Source organism: Phragmites australis, chromosome 3 (assembly GCF_958298935.1).
Source record: "Phragmites australis chromosome 3, lpPhrAust1.1, whole genome shotgun sequence".
NCBI lineage: Eukaryota > Viridiplantae > Streptophyta > Magnoliopsida > Poales > Poaceae > Phragmites > Phragmites australis.
In genome coordinates this window covers 17,951,512-17,967,289 of record NC_084923.1, presented here as the reverse complement: position 1 = coordinate 17,967,289, position 15,778 = coordinate 17,951,512, and positions in this window count along the sequence as shown.

Below are 15,778 nucleotides of genomic sequence, written 5' to 3'. Positions count from 1 at the left end.
TATTGCTGAGATTTTGCTACTGTGTTTCACTTTCTAAGTTGCTACTCCTTGTGGATGATATGGGTTATAGACTAGCACCAATATATGCCCCTATATATACACGAGTGATCATATAGTACAAGTAAGATTTTGCCTTTGCTCGTCAACTTGTTAGAGGCCAGATAAGCTAGAGATGACATGGTATGTAGTCCACTTCGATATCTCCTTATCCTTTTTCTTGTAACTATATGATATGTATTGGTAAGATAATTTGTCCTAGTACATGGAAAAAGTGTCTTTTGTAGGTATTTTCATGATACATTAGCGAAGGATGTATGCAAAGTTTACCTTTACACATGTGAAAGCCTCATCCATGTCAAATTGGTTTCTACTTTGTAAAAGTGAGTTTGTAATGTTGTGATTTGCTGATGCAGAACTAGAATCCATTTGAACTGAATTTGTACAGAACTTTAGACAAAATATGTTCCACGAGTCATAATTCACAAATTTAATATTTTACATCTTAGTTTTTTTCCCTGATGGATCGAATAGTTATTTGACTATTTTTTACTTTGGAGTGACCGACGACAATGCTTACCTACTCCTTATGGCACTGAAATCCTACTATAAGACCCAGCCTCTCCTATATATTCAGTGGTCTACCAAGGCCTCATGATCGTCGATCTTGTTAGATTATCTTCCATTCAGAACACCAAGTGAGTAGCTAATGTATTTAATATTGTGTTATTTACTCATTTTTGTATATACTTTGGTTTAAATAGTTGATGCTACTTTTATTTATATATATATATATATATATATTATATATATATATATATATCCAACGACAATAATATGTTAGGTTTAATCTCAACTAGGACCTCCCGAATCGAGCGCACCATATGTTTCCTTGTTTTTTAAATATCTAGCATATTCTCTTTTCTCCCAGAGATGGTAGAGAGCCATGTGTACTTTTATTATATAACATATTTTCTTCGTTTTCTGAGAAAACCTTTTATGCAACCTTATTTCTGGTTAAGTAGAACTAAAATATGTTCATGATTATATGATCATTATAAATTCTACCTCGGTCTACGCAAAGATACTTCAATATTTCAGACTGACACATGGCAAACAATAGCTAAGAAGCCATTCGTTTCATAAGAAAGAATCTTGTGCACGCTTAACACTGGCATTAATCAAATTTCAATCCGCGGTTTTAGATCCCCAAGAAGAAAAAGGATCATGAATTTTGGAACATACATCACCATAGAAACAGTGAAAATAGACAGATTATCATATACAATTTCTTAGTACTCGTGATTAACAAAATAGCTATATAAGATTGCTAAAACATATGTGTTTGTAATATGACCTTCGTCTGGGTGTGCCAAGAGTCACAGATGGCTTTTACAAATCCATCTGTGTCTCTCTGATAGGCACATATGGTTTTCGTAATATCCTTCTGTAACATTATCACATACGGTTTTCTTCTAAGATCCGTCTGTGTCTCTCTGGTAAATAAAGACGATTGAAAATAATAAACTATATGTACTTAAAGTTCGTCTTTAAGAAGGTGAAAATATAGATAGTTCATTCTAATTACCGTCTGTGTCCCTCAATGATTAGTCTGAAGATAGGATCCTTTGGCATGAGTCTTTAGACAACGGACCGAGCTTCCTCTATGGGGTGATTTCTTTGGAGCTATCTCTACATCGCAAATGTCCTCTATTTAAATACCTAGAGGTTAGTATTTACCTTCTTTAGCTCTAAATTGGTAGCTAGATTTACAGAACCATTACGTCCAAATATTTGAGCTTCTGTTTAACTCTACAGCGCAAGCTTTCTCTGCGGGCTGATTTGTTTGGAGCTTACTCTGTAGTGCGAGATACCTATGTTGGAATTCCTAGATGTTAGTATTTACCTTCTTTAGCTCCAAATTGGTAGATTCATAGAACCATAGCTTCAAAATATTTGAGCTTTTGTTCAAGATTTTGTATATATTCATCTGTTATCTTTTTCTAGGTCAGGACCATTGCCTCTAAAATTTGCATTTAAAACAATTCTCTAGATTGAATATTCAATAACTGTTATTTTAGAAATCATAGATGGCTGACTGAAGTTGGATATACCTAAAGAATTGTACTTGTGATGAGTTTCTTGATAGCATATTTGGATCCATGCGTGTTGTCGAGGTGGATATGTTGAACAAGAAAGAGAAATTTATGTCTTGTCTATGCATTGATTGCAGAAATGAGAGAATATTTTCAAAGACACAGAATATACATGCATACTTGATTATACGTGGATTCACATGGAACTATACATGTTAGACCAAGCATAGAGAAGAATGTATGAATGACCCTGATGGTGATATGTATGAAGACGGAGTTCTTGAGTGTGATGTGTATGAACTTATTCCTGATAAGGGATGTCAAAGAGATAGTTGATGACTTCATAGATTGAGGTGATGATATTCTTGAAAATTTGGAGGAGATGATCCATAATGCCGAGGGGAATGATGAATACAATTATAGAGTTTGCTAGATTTCAATAATTTGTGCGGTAGTTGAAGGAACCTTTATATCTGGACTATGATGAGCAATACACATTGCTACATGTGGTACTCTTACTTTTGAAATTGAAGACAAGCAATGAGTGGTCTGATAAGATTTTCACTGCATTTTTACATCTATTAACAGGATTACTTCCCAACAGGATCTGCTGCCCACATCCATGTATGAAGCAAAGAAGATAATGTGTCACTTGGGATTAAAAGTGGAAACAATTCATGCTTGCAAGTAAGATTGTATTATTTATCGTGGAGTGTATGTAGACTTGCATGAATGCCCTGTATGTGGAACCCCTCGAATAGGATCCAATGGAAAAAGATTGACATACAGCTGAACCTTCCAACACTCAGCATTCTTCCCTGCCACTAAGTGCACCACACAGTCACCTTTCGCATCTGCATCATTTTCAGCACCGACAGCAATTTGTGCATCTCAGGAACATCAAGCCAAGAGCATTGAGAAGGAGATTGAGGAACATGATGTCCAATAACAGGATGTCCAGCAAGAGGATGTCCAGTAGGAACATGTCATCCAAAAGCAATAGGATACCTAGCAGAAAGAAGTTGCCCAGGAAGAGCATCATGTGCCACCCATAGAACATTGCTTAAACCCCAAATTCAAGTATGAAAAATCGATACTTTCCCATTTTGAAACCTCAGAGGAAGGTCCTGCATGTACTGGTCTCCATAATTATTACATGATACAATGCAAGACTAAAAGGATAGACATATTCATCAAATATGGCTGAAAGCATTTCTACAATAATGATAGCTACTTCCTTGCCGGCTTCAATTATTTCTATGACCTCTTCAACATTGATGCATGGAGCATGTCACTCTTGAGGTGCTTCACATTATAAGGACTTTCAAACGCACATTATAAGGTGCTTCACATTCATACCACTATTTATATATGATATCTAACTCATTTCTTATGTCTATATAGGCACATGATATAAGAAAATATGGTGAACAAACAACATGTTGCATATATTGACCCCAATATTTTTGCCATACAAATGATTTTATCAGATGAAGCATTTGTCATTATATTCCTTGTAAATCAATTGTCACATTTTAAGACCAATGACTACTTCATTTTTTGCTATAACCCAGTCTGTCATTGGGTTTTAGTGGTTGTAATTCCTAAAGCCAACAGGGTGGTACATGGATTCCATAAAGGTGTAACCACGTGACTATTCTGGAGTGCAAAAAGTTATCAACACGTGAGTTCTATCAAACTATATTCAGTTCATTTGATTTTTTTTCTAATTCTAGAACATTAATTTATATTATTGTTACATGCATACAGAGCTTTCGAGTCATACGCCCGCCTCAAAAGAGGTGCACAGACAAAAGGATCAACCAAACTACACCATTCCTACAAATTCCTGCTATAATAAAATCTTTTAAATATGTTCTTATTGTTACTTTATATCCAACCCATTTTACACATATATATTTTTATGCTTTTCAGTGTTGCCAGCAACCACCGGGCAACACATATGGCTTCTACATTGCTCGCCACATGCAAATCATAACTGAAATGAGCAGGCGTGAAGATCCAAAAGTTGGTAAATCATCACTTTTTATTTCAATCTTGATTTACAAATGCTCATTACTTACATTTTTTCCCTACCGACGGACTTTCAAACTATCAATAACTCAACTACCAATTTCAAAACTTAGTGAAATCCGAGGATGGTTCACCCTTTTCTTAGTTTCTCAAGTAATAGCCAAGAAAAGGGAGTTTCATTCAGATTGGTGATACCTGAATTTGAACTATGTGATGTATGGATATGAACTATATGTGATGTGGTTGATCTTGTGTTGTTACATTGTGTAATTTTGATAATGAGTTTTGTTTTTGTCATTTGTGATTGTCATATGTCTGTGTGATATTAATTGTGCATGCTTCATAATGTTCTGAAATTGTAGTAGGTCTAGATGGCCGCTTGGGAGCAAAATTGGTGCTCAGGGGGGTTAGGGGCACACAAACGGTTTTTATAGAAATACATTTGAAATACAGAGACACAGACGGTTCTTAAAGAAACACTTCTGTGAAATTTTACTTGAAATGCAGTCTGTGTCATATGACATAGACAATTTCCTACAAACTCCATCTGAAACCATCAAGTAGTCACAGACGGTTTCTAAAATCTCTGTCTGAAACCATCTGAGATTCACAGACGATTCTAGACAAAAATTGTCTGCGATGCTACATACACAGATGGTTATTAAAGAAAATCCATCTGTGAGACTTGTGAAACTGACATTTGTGCATCCATATTACAAACACAATTGTTAATCAGATCCTTCTATGTCTAGCTATATTATAGACAGTGTGTTACCCGTTTGTGACAAACTCGATAACATGGACAATTCTGTACAGACAGAAACCAAACCCGTCTGTGATAGGGTTTAACAATCGTATATGATAACTCATTCTAAGGTAGTGATATCATTCCTCCGAGACTAAAAGAGAGCCAGCCATTGGATTCTTCTAGGTAGTTCAGTTTAACCTATTTAAGAATGCCCAAAACAAATATGATATTCCTCTAGATTTATACTAATACAATTTTCCATGTACTGTAATTGACACTAATGCAGAATATGCCATCAGTAGCGGTTCATAATCGCTATCAGTGGTGGGTATTGAACTACCACTGATTACTTGGTATTCATAGTCATTGACTATCAATATCGGTTCTAGTACCGACACTGAAGCCATGAACCGGCAGTGATAGGTGGACCAGGAGTCAAAAGAAAGGAAATGAGCCCACTCGAAATCTAGCCAGCTCGACTGCCAGTACCACCGGTGTGCTCCACCGTCGCTCCCGCTCTGACTGCATCGCCCACTCCTTCGTCAACCTCTACCGCTCGCTTGTGCGCTCCCATCGCATGGACCTCGCCCATGAATGTACATGATGCTGTCTAGAGGGGGAGGGTGAATAGGCATTTCCTAAAAATTAAAACATCACAACAGATTATAGATTCCAGATACTCCGGGTCAATCCGAAGACTGCGGGGTCCGAAGGTTCTAAGCTTAACTTGGATAGTTCAGATGGAACAGGAGATCGAAAACTAAGAACACCTAAGCAAGTCTAGTTGAATCTATGGATTACCACAGGTTTCAAAAAAAGCTTAAGGACAATTTCATCAACCACCTGCAGCTATAAACTCGCAAACATATAGATCGCACAAATTCCCCAAAATATCAACTAGAACGAGAATAAATGCAAGAAAGTAAATGAGACAAGAATTTGTTTCCTAAAGTTCGGATCAAACGATCCTACGTTTCCGTTGAGTTGCTCACAAGAGCCAGGTCTCTTTTAACCTTTATCCTCACAAAGTGACCACGAAGATCGAGCTTAGAGTTACTCAAAGCTTCATCTTCCCTTGCAGAGGTGAGGATGACCTTCACAAACTTCCGGGACACTCCACAAGCTTAACTGCTCTCCGGGTGACGTCTAGCCATTTATGAGCTCCAAGCTCCAAGAGTAGCGAACGCGGAATCGATGGCTTGATGACGAACTCAAGTGCTCAAACGATGGATTTATGCTCACTATTACTCAATCTCACTTTTCCAACCCAACTCTCAAAACCTTGCAAGATTTGATGCACTAGAGGAGTTAAGATGGCTATTGAATAGCTATGAATGTATTTGTCTTGAGTTGGTTGCAACAACAATACTTAAATGGAGACAGGGAGGGGTATTTATACCCTTCCCTCAAAAACCTAGGCATTACAGTAATTTTTGTACTGACCTGAAGTATCCAGATTTAACCTAGAGACTTCAGGTTGGCACTTTAACGCGTAACCGAGAGCCCTGTCCAAAACCCAACATGGAGGGTCTGGATAACTGACAGATCCCAGAGTATCTGGATCAACTCGAAGACTTTGGGTAAAACACAAGGGCCCTAACTTAACACCTCCTACTGGAGCTAGACTCGGAGACTCCGGGTAATCCGGAGTATCCGGGTCAGCCCGGAGACTCCGGATATAGACTAAGACTTAGAACTTCTCGGTGTTAGTGAGTGATTTGTGTCTCTCTTCTTTAGTCTAAATGGGTACTTTGAGCACTGAGATATCTTCAAGTCTATCTATACGCATCCATCTTGATAGTACAACATACCTACTTAAATTTAAAAATAAAATCAATTTAAATCTATTGAGTGACTACATGCCGCTTCTCTTTCCCTTTTGAGAGATGCCAACGTCATTTAACTTCTTTGATGGAACTAGAACCTGTTTATAACTTTAATAAACTAATTAGTCCTTTAATCGTTTATCATCAGTTATCCAAAACCCACATAGGGGCCTAGATGCACTTTCAGCCCACCACACACTCCTCCTCTTCCACTCGCTCCAGGCCTCACTGCCCTTGCTGCCGCCCTACTTTGCCTCCCCACCGCGGTCTTCGCAACCTTTTTCCTCGCCGCATTCCCGGAGGGCCACCAGCTCCACACGCTCACCGCCAAGCTTGCCCTCGCGTTCGCACACACCATCGTTGCCAACTCCCTTGCCCACCTCTACGAATCCTACAGCCTCCCCACCGATGCACTCACCATATTCTGCTCGTCGGGAACAGGGACCACCTAGGCGTGCTCTATCTGTTCTGGAGATGTAGTGTGACCGGGCTGACCTGGCCCCCGACGCCTATGTCGACCTGGGTGTGCTAGACCTAACGCTCGACCTGCTCAACGCCTACACAGGCGTCGACACACTCTCCCTTGGGGGAGTGTGGGAGGTGGTGACAGTGGTGCCGCGGAGGAGGAAGATGACAATGGCTAAGGCAAGTGCGAAGAGGAGGGAGCGGTCGAGTGGTCGGAGGAACATGAGCAACAGCTAGAGGAGTGGTTGAATGAGGGAGAGAGATAGAGAGAGGAGGGGAAGATATAAGGTAGAGAGAGAGGAGAGGAGGAATAGATAAGGTGGAGCGCAAGACTTAGAAAATGTATCAGCCGACTGAACCGAGCGGACGCGAGGATAAGCCAAAATCCTATTGAATGAAATTTTGGTCCAATCTACTATAGCAATCATCAGTGACGGTTTGTGGTAGAATCCGCACTGATAGTCGGAATCAGTGCTGGTTCTTAGCGGCTCCATCAAGATTCGGGCGCGGGAGATTAAGAACCAGTAGTGATACATTTATAATGTCAATTCTTGTACAACCAGCAGTAATGAGCCACCATCTATAGTAGTGTGAATTTATAATGCTTTTATTTTATTCTACATGAGCTTAGCTGTTAGTCCTAATCGACAATATACATGTAAGGTTAATATGGAAGCAAATTTTATAGGACTCTGTCCTACGAAAGACCCTCTCCCCTGTGATGACATGTGTCTACTCCATCTCTCTCCTCTTCAACCGAGCCATTGGATCACAGGATGGATGACGTGAATAGGATCTCACGTGGGTCTTTTTGGAAATGGTCCTATAAAATTTGCTTCCGGTCAATATTATCTGATAACAATTAGAATGTGTTCTTTTCATATGACATGTTTCCATATATGTACGATCACTATATCTACTTCCAATTGACTTTTGAATCCTTTTATTTGTTCTACATGAGCTCAGCTAGCTATTTAGTCCTAATCGTTGCCTACCTCGAGCATAATAAGGAATTCGCTTGACAAAGTACTTTTTTCTGCTACAGATGAGTATTTTCCGGGTTAAAGCCATGTTTGGCACAATTAAAATTTATGAGACTTTGCTGAAAAGCTTCTTATAACTTCTGAGAAAGCTATTAGCTTATGACCTTAATTTTTAAGCTCTCAGCATGTAGCTTTTCAGAAAAGCCACTCTCAGCTAGCTTATCAGTTTTTAATTCATTTCATCAAAACCCAACTTATTAGCTTTTCAAAAATCAGGATAAATTTAGCTTGTTTGACAGAGCTTATGATTTCTGAGAAACAGAAGCCGCTAATAAGCTATATCAAATAGAATTTTAAGTGTACTCTTCTCTTGCTCTCCAACTTACCTGCTTGAACCTCACTCACACTCGCACCATACATGAAATTAAGTGTTGAATCGTCATAAACACTAACTCTAAGCAATATCCCTTATCTCTTGGCTAGGTTGTTGCTTGATCATAGATCAGCGCCGTACGTAGGACAGCTATATTGATGGATTGCTCAAGATGCACAAACCAATCTAGATAGTACCATGCGCTCTTCAGATCAAAACCACCTGTAGCCATTAAGCTTCTTTATTTTTCGCCATTAAGCTTCTTGTCTTCCTCACTATATCATCCTCACTCTTTCTCTTCTTTTTTAATACCGATAGTTCTACCATTGAATATACAGATTATGCGAAGCATATCCTTTATATTCGAAATTACTTAATGAAACTTGTTCAGAATATTACGTTTATGAAATGTGATACGTTTGCCGTTTTCTGAGACCTGCAAGACCACCGGCTGCCGGACACACGCACTTTCTATTTTTCACTACACATGCCTATTCCAAATGCTTTTCGCGAAGATGAATACTCTACTTATTTGTCACATAAGTGAAAGAGCATGGAGATCTCATGGTGGTGATGGCGTCTCTCTGCATATCCTTGGACATGGCGGGCATGGGAGGCGAGGGGGCAAAGCGAAAGCCCATTTAGGGGAGGGGAGGCATGTGTGTTGTTCGTGCTTTGATTTGTTCTAGGCTTTCCAGATATTCGGGGTGGCATGAACGATGCTGCTGCGACTAAGAGGTAGATGCTGGCGCTTGGGCACACCGCACATACACGGCTACGGCTTCCGCATCCGGGGCATGCTCACCGGCTGCCGGGCACAGGATCTTTCGAGTTCTCTCTATGCCTGCCTATTCCAAATGTTCTTTTCTGCTTAGAAAGTTAGACCACTCCGGCTACTTTTAGCATAAGCGAAGGAGAGACATGTCATAGAGATCTGGTTGGCGGTGACGTCGAGTCTCTACAGTTCCTAATGCTTGGCGACCATGTCCCAGACCTTGGCGACCATGTCGTATAGATCTGTTGCTGCTGCTACAAGTAGGCGATGGGGATCGCCATAGCTAATGAGTTGAAGATTTGTTGTCGCTGTAAGTAGGCGATGGAGCTCACCACAAACATTGGGTTTAAGATCTATTATTGCTACCAGTATGTGGTGGGGTTCACCAAGGCTAGTAGGTTGAAGCGTTGTTGCTGCTGCTATGCAATGATGCTATGTATAGCTAGATGTGCCACACAGTGTTACCGCCGGAAGGCCAATGATTGTTGCAAGATCACATCCGACGAGGGTGAGATATCTGTTATGAATGCTTTCTATAGTATGTTGTATTGCATAGATGGGTGTGTGGCTCCCAAAACACCCACGGAAGCAAAGTATTGTGGAAACAACACAAATATCTTTGTTGCCATTGTTGCTAAGATTTTACTATTCTGTTTCACTTTCTAAGTTGCTACTCCTTGTCGATGATATGGGCGATAGACTAGCGACCGATATTGGCCCCTATTTATACACGAGCGATCATGCAGTTCAAGTGAGATTTTTTTCCTTTGCTCGGCAACTTGTTAGAGGCCAGATAAGCTAGAGATGATATGGTATGTAGTCAATTTTGATATCTCCTTATCCCTTTTCTTGTAAGTATATGGTATATGTTGGCAAGATAATTCGTCTCAGTACTTGAAAAAAGTGCCTTTTGTTGGTATTTTCATGATACATAAGCGAAGGAGGTATGCTAAGTTTACCTTTACATATGTGAAAGCCTCAGCAATATCAATTGGTTTCTACTTTGTAAAAGTGAGTTTGTAATATTATGATTTGCTGATGTGAAATTAGGATCCATTTGAACTGAATTTGTCCACAACTTTAGACAATATTTTACATCTTAGGTTTTTTCCTTGATGGATCAAATAGGTATTTGACTATTTTTTACTTTGGAGTGATTGACGACCGCAACGCTTAGGCGCTCCATATGGCATTTAAATCCTACTGTAAGGCCTAGCCTGTCATAGTATATTTAGGTGGCTTACCAAAGCCCCATAATCGTCAATCTTGTTAGATTATCTTCCATTCAGAATACTAAGTGTCGGGACCAGTCTAAGAAAAATACCAATACTCATACCATATATTGAGCTAGAAATCAAGCTCAGTATATATAGACTTCATATGTGATAACAAAATACAATGTCATTTTTTATGTGAAAATTTGTTATCACAAAGGGGACCTTCGAGGATAAAAAACAAATAAACTCTGCAGCTAGCGTGATCCTCTTATTCTCGCATCTCCCACAAGCAAACGACATAGAGCACCACCTTAGAAGTGTCCATCTTTGGAATAGTCCTCAAAATCTTCCTCGACTAAGGATTATGGTTATAACAAGTGTGAGTATATCTTTTACTCCGCAAGTTGTAGTAAAAATGTGCAATGAAGGCATTTACAAGAATAAAGCTTGTAGGGGTTCATTTGCATAAAGGTAGAATTTAATAAACATTTAATAAAGTGAAAGTAAACAATTCAATGAATAATAAACCACCTCAAGAATTGTCCCTCTTGAATTAATCTACCTCAACCAAAAACCAGGGTTAACCACCTCAAACATTATTCCTGCAATCATGAATTAATAACTAAACCACTAAAAAGTTTATTCTAATCATGTGTGGCATTTCTCGCCGCATATGACCATAAGCATAACTGATTAATCTGTTTTACACTTTACCCACAAGCCGTGATTTTTCATTTTACCCATGTTAGCTAAACACTTGCACACTTCTGAGGTGTGTAGCTAAGAAATCACTATAAGGCTGTTACAAAGTTCCTCTCAATAAGTGTCTACCCGCTAAGGTTTCACTGTCATGTGATTAAAACCTCAATAATGGAAGCCCCCTTTTGCGTCAAATGCATCCGGGGAAATATCATTATGTTCCCCGTTCCACCAACTATTCTACACTATGTTGAAAGAAAACTAATTAGTTGGCTAGGTTGCACCCATGTTTGGCTTGTGGTTGTACTGTAAAGCTTGGTCCGATCGCACCATGAACCGGTCCTTAATCCGATTGAGCAAGACTACCACCCACATGCACTATGCAACCTAAACCATCCTCTTACTCAATTTACTAGTCCATGCTGATAAAAATATTATCATAAATTTTATCTCAAGTTGCATAGTACCATTATCATGATTATTGGCTAAAGTGTCATGATCAAAACTCTCAAGCAAGGCTAAGCATTCCTACCCTTGATCCCACCAAAAACCAAGACGACAAGGATATATATAGAGAAACTAAGGTATAACCTATCATGAGTTTCCCCACAACATTATTTAGCATGCAACTTTGCAAAACAAAAACATTTAAAAACTTAGGAACAAAATGCATCAAGGTCAACATGCCTTCTTCCTCAAACTCCTGGTCCAGGAATCCCACAAACTCTACCTCCTTGATGTCAGTGTCCAAACGCGAAAGAAAATAAGGTAATAAACACCAAGGACCAAGAAAGAGCCAAAAACACAAAAAAATAAGTTAATTAATTATTTTTTATAATTTTTGGTGAATTATTGGCGAAGGAAATGATTAGATTGGAGTTACAATAGTGGAAATATTCCCTTGGAGGGATGAAATAAAGGTGTAGGAATTTTCCTGGAATTTTCAGGAGGTTTCTAGGATTTTTTGGGTATTTTTGGATTTTCTAGAAACTATTTGGAATTAAAGAAACACTATAACGAGTTAAAACAGATTATTATAAATTGCTTACTAAATAAAAACCTATTTCCTAATTATTTATTATTTTACAGAATTAAAAACATTAAAAACTATTTTTATCTATTTATTAATTTCTACAAATTAATTTTCTACTGAAAAGGGCTATATGATGTCAGCTGATGTCAGCAAAGGATTTAAAAAGGAAAAAGGAAAAGAGCGGCTGACTAGGTGCTGACTTGGCTGTCACGTCAGCAAAATAGGCGACGTGGCTGTTGACGGGGGCGACACGTGGTGAGGCTGACTTGGTAGGGACTATTTAAATCTAAAGCGTGGGATCCTTTATCAAAGGCCGAGATGTAACTGAGGCAACCCAGGATGGATGTTATAATCCTATCCCTACAAGCATGATCGGATGGTGAGGGCAACCCTACTGATCTCCGGTGACCTCGTCGGATTCCGCGGTGGTGTTCTCGTCGGAGTAGGTGAAGACCTCATCGTGGTGCTCCATCTTCGACGACGAGTGGCGAGAAGAAGCTTCCTAGGGCATTGGGGATCGTTTTTGAAGGACACGTGAACGTTAGGGGTGCCTCTAGAGGCTTGGGAGGGCTCTTGGACGGTGCTTGCACTTTGGAACTCAAGCGAAAACACTGTGGAGGTGATTGCGATGTTCTAGGGGGAGGTCTGAGAGGTTTATATAGCCCAGGGCATGCAATTGTCGCATCTTGACTATTGTCGCCCGTTGGATGGCGACGCCAAGATGTCGCCCTTCCAACGGGCGACACCTTAAAAAATCAAAAGACATTGTGTTCCATTGCTCTAAAAATTCAAAAAAAAAATATTGAAATTATCATGAAAAATTCTGAAAAAAGGTATGTCATAGAGGATTCTATAATATATCTTAAAAAAAATCTAGACACAACTATAACTTATACAATGAGAAACAAAATAGACAAATTTTGTTGTACGCAATCTGACAGATGGATTATAGAATCCTCTACAATATATTTTTTTTAGAATTTTTCATGATAATTTTGATATTGTTTTGAATTTTGAGAGCAATGGAACATAGTGTTTTTTGTTTTTTTAAAGGTGTCGCCCGTTGAATGGGCAACACCTATTTTTTAAAAGTCGCTCATTGGAAAGGCGATATTTTGGTGTCGCCCATACAACCGGTGACGGTAGCCTAGACATGTAATATTTTTAAATGGCTGTTTATTTTTGCAAACATTAGAATATAAAAATAAAGAAAATTCCTCAGTGTGCGCGACTTTGATGGGCTTTGGCCTACGGAGTGCAAGCAGGAGGGAGACGGGCTGTGCACGGCTTGACCGGAGGGAGGGGGTTGAGTCGGGCCGCGCAAAGGGAGAGAGAGATGGGGGAGTTGGGCTGAGAGGGAGAGAGGGCCCGAGTGAGTTTTGTATTTTCCTTTTTGTTTTCTTTTCTATTTCCCAAGCATTTCTTTATCCTTTTTCTTATGCAATTACTTTAAAAAATTAATCCATTTATTTGGTTTATGCTAAAAGGCATTAGGAACAATTATTTAATATTTCTTGAGAAATTTTATGTTGCAAAATTTGGGGTGTTACACTGTATATTTAATAATGTGTTGTTTACTCTCTTTTTATACTTTCTGGTTTAAACAGTTGAGATTAAACCTAAACTATGATCACTAGGGCTTCCCGAATCGAGGGCTCCATGTGCTTCCTTTTTTCTAGAATATCTAGCATATCTAGCATATTCTCTTTTCTCCTAGAGATTGTGGAGAGTTCCGCCCGCTTTGTTTATATAACATATTTCCTTCGTTTTTTAGGAAACTTTTTATGCAACCTCGTTTCTGGTTAAGTAGAACTAAAATATGCTCATGATTATGTGACCACTATTAATTCTTCCTAGGTCTGCGTAAAGATATTTCAACATTTTGAGCTGACACATGGCAAACAGAGAAACCATTCGTTTCATAAGAAAGAATCTCATGCACGCTTAACACGGCAATGAACAAATTTCAATCTGTCGTTTCCGATCCCCAAGAAAGAAAAAGGATCCTGAATTTTAGAACAAATTCATTCCTCCAGGCCTAAAAGAGAGCCAAAACATTGGATTCTTCTATCTAGTTCAGTTTAACCTATTTAAGGATGCTCAAAACAAATAATGATATTTCTCTAGAACACTATCTTAAAAAAAATTATCAGTGACGGATGATAATCGATATTAGTGATGGGTTATAACCACTAATATTCAGTCATTAGTGGCGGGTTGTAATCGTGATCTATTATTATTAACTGAACATTAGTGATGTGTTATAATATTCACTTGTCACTAATGATTGATGAATATTTTTCACATTTTTTAACATTAAAAGGTCAAAAAAATATATTTTTACCCGATCCATCATAACGCAGACCCATCTCATATGCCTCACAAGCCATTTTTTTCACATTATTTTCAAGTTTGCGTTCTATAGGAATCGAACCCGCGACCTCCTCCTCGCGTGTAGCCACCTTACCACCTCTGCTATCATGTAGTTGTGATAGAAATTGAATATTTTATCCTTTTAACCTTCTTTGTCGAAGGTCATTAGTGACACGTCATAACCTCCTTTTATCCTTTTAACTAATGACTAATTTTGCCAAATTTTATCAAGGGTTATAATTTGATAGGTAACCCAGAGTGCATTCGGTAAAATAGGCATAACTATTGCATACAGACTCTGATTTTGACGTTTCTTTACTGTACGAATATCTAAAAAAAGTTACATTCGTTTCTCATCCTCGGAATTTTCGAGGCAAAAAACGGCTTGGAAGATTGAGTTCTCACCCTAGAAAGTTTCTGCACCGTTTTCGGAACGCACGTTTGTGTCTATAGCCGTCACACCTTACATCAAACTTGAGCAGAAATATATAATGATTCATATTCTAGTGCTGCTGCGGTGAGAAAAAATAAAATAAAAAATATTTGCGAGTACCATCATTAGTGACTGGAATTGGTCATTAGTGACGGGTCACTAATGAGTAGATCATTAGTGACAGATCAAGTTGTGACCCAATACTAATGACTGGCCTAGGACGACTTGTCACTGATGCCCTTATCATTAGTGATGGGTCACAACTTGATCTGTCATTAATGACTAGCCTAGAACGACCCGTCACTGACGACCTTATCATTAGTGATAGGTCACAACTTGATCTGTCACTAATGACTAGCCTAGAACGATCTGTCACTGATGACCTTATCATTAGTGACAGGTCACAACTTGACCCGTCACTGATGACCTAGTCATTAGTGACGGATCACAATTTGACCTTGTAAATGTGATTGGCGCAGGATGGCCACAATGGGCCGTGATCTTTGATATATATATAGGAGCATACAATGGGATGTTTACAACCGTGGAGTGCACGGTAAGTCAGGAGGCGCAGGTCCAAGAATAGAGATATACTTCTATGTTTAGAGATAGACTTCTATGTTTAACACCCCCCCCCCTCAATCTGGACGATGTGAAACTAAGTTCAGATTGCGTCGTAGATGACTAAACGAAGTTACAGGCAATGGTTTAGTCATAATGTCGGCA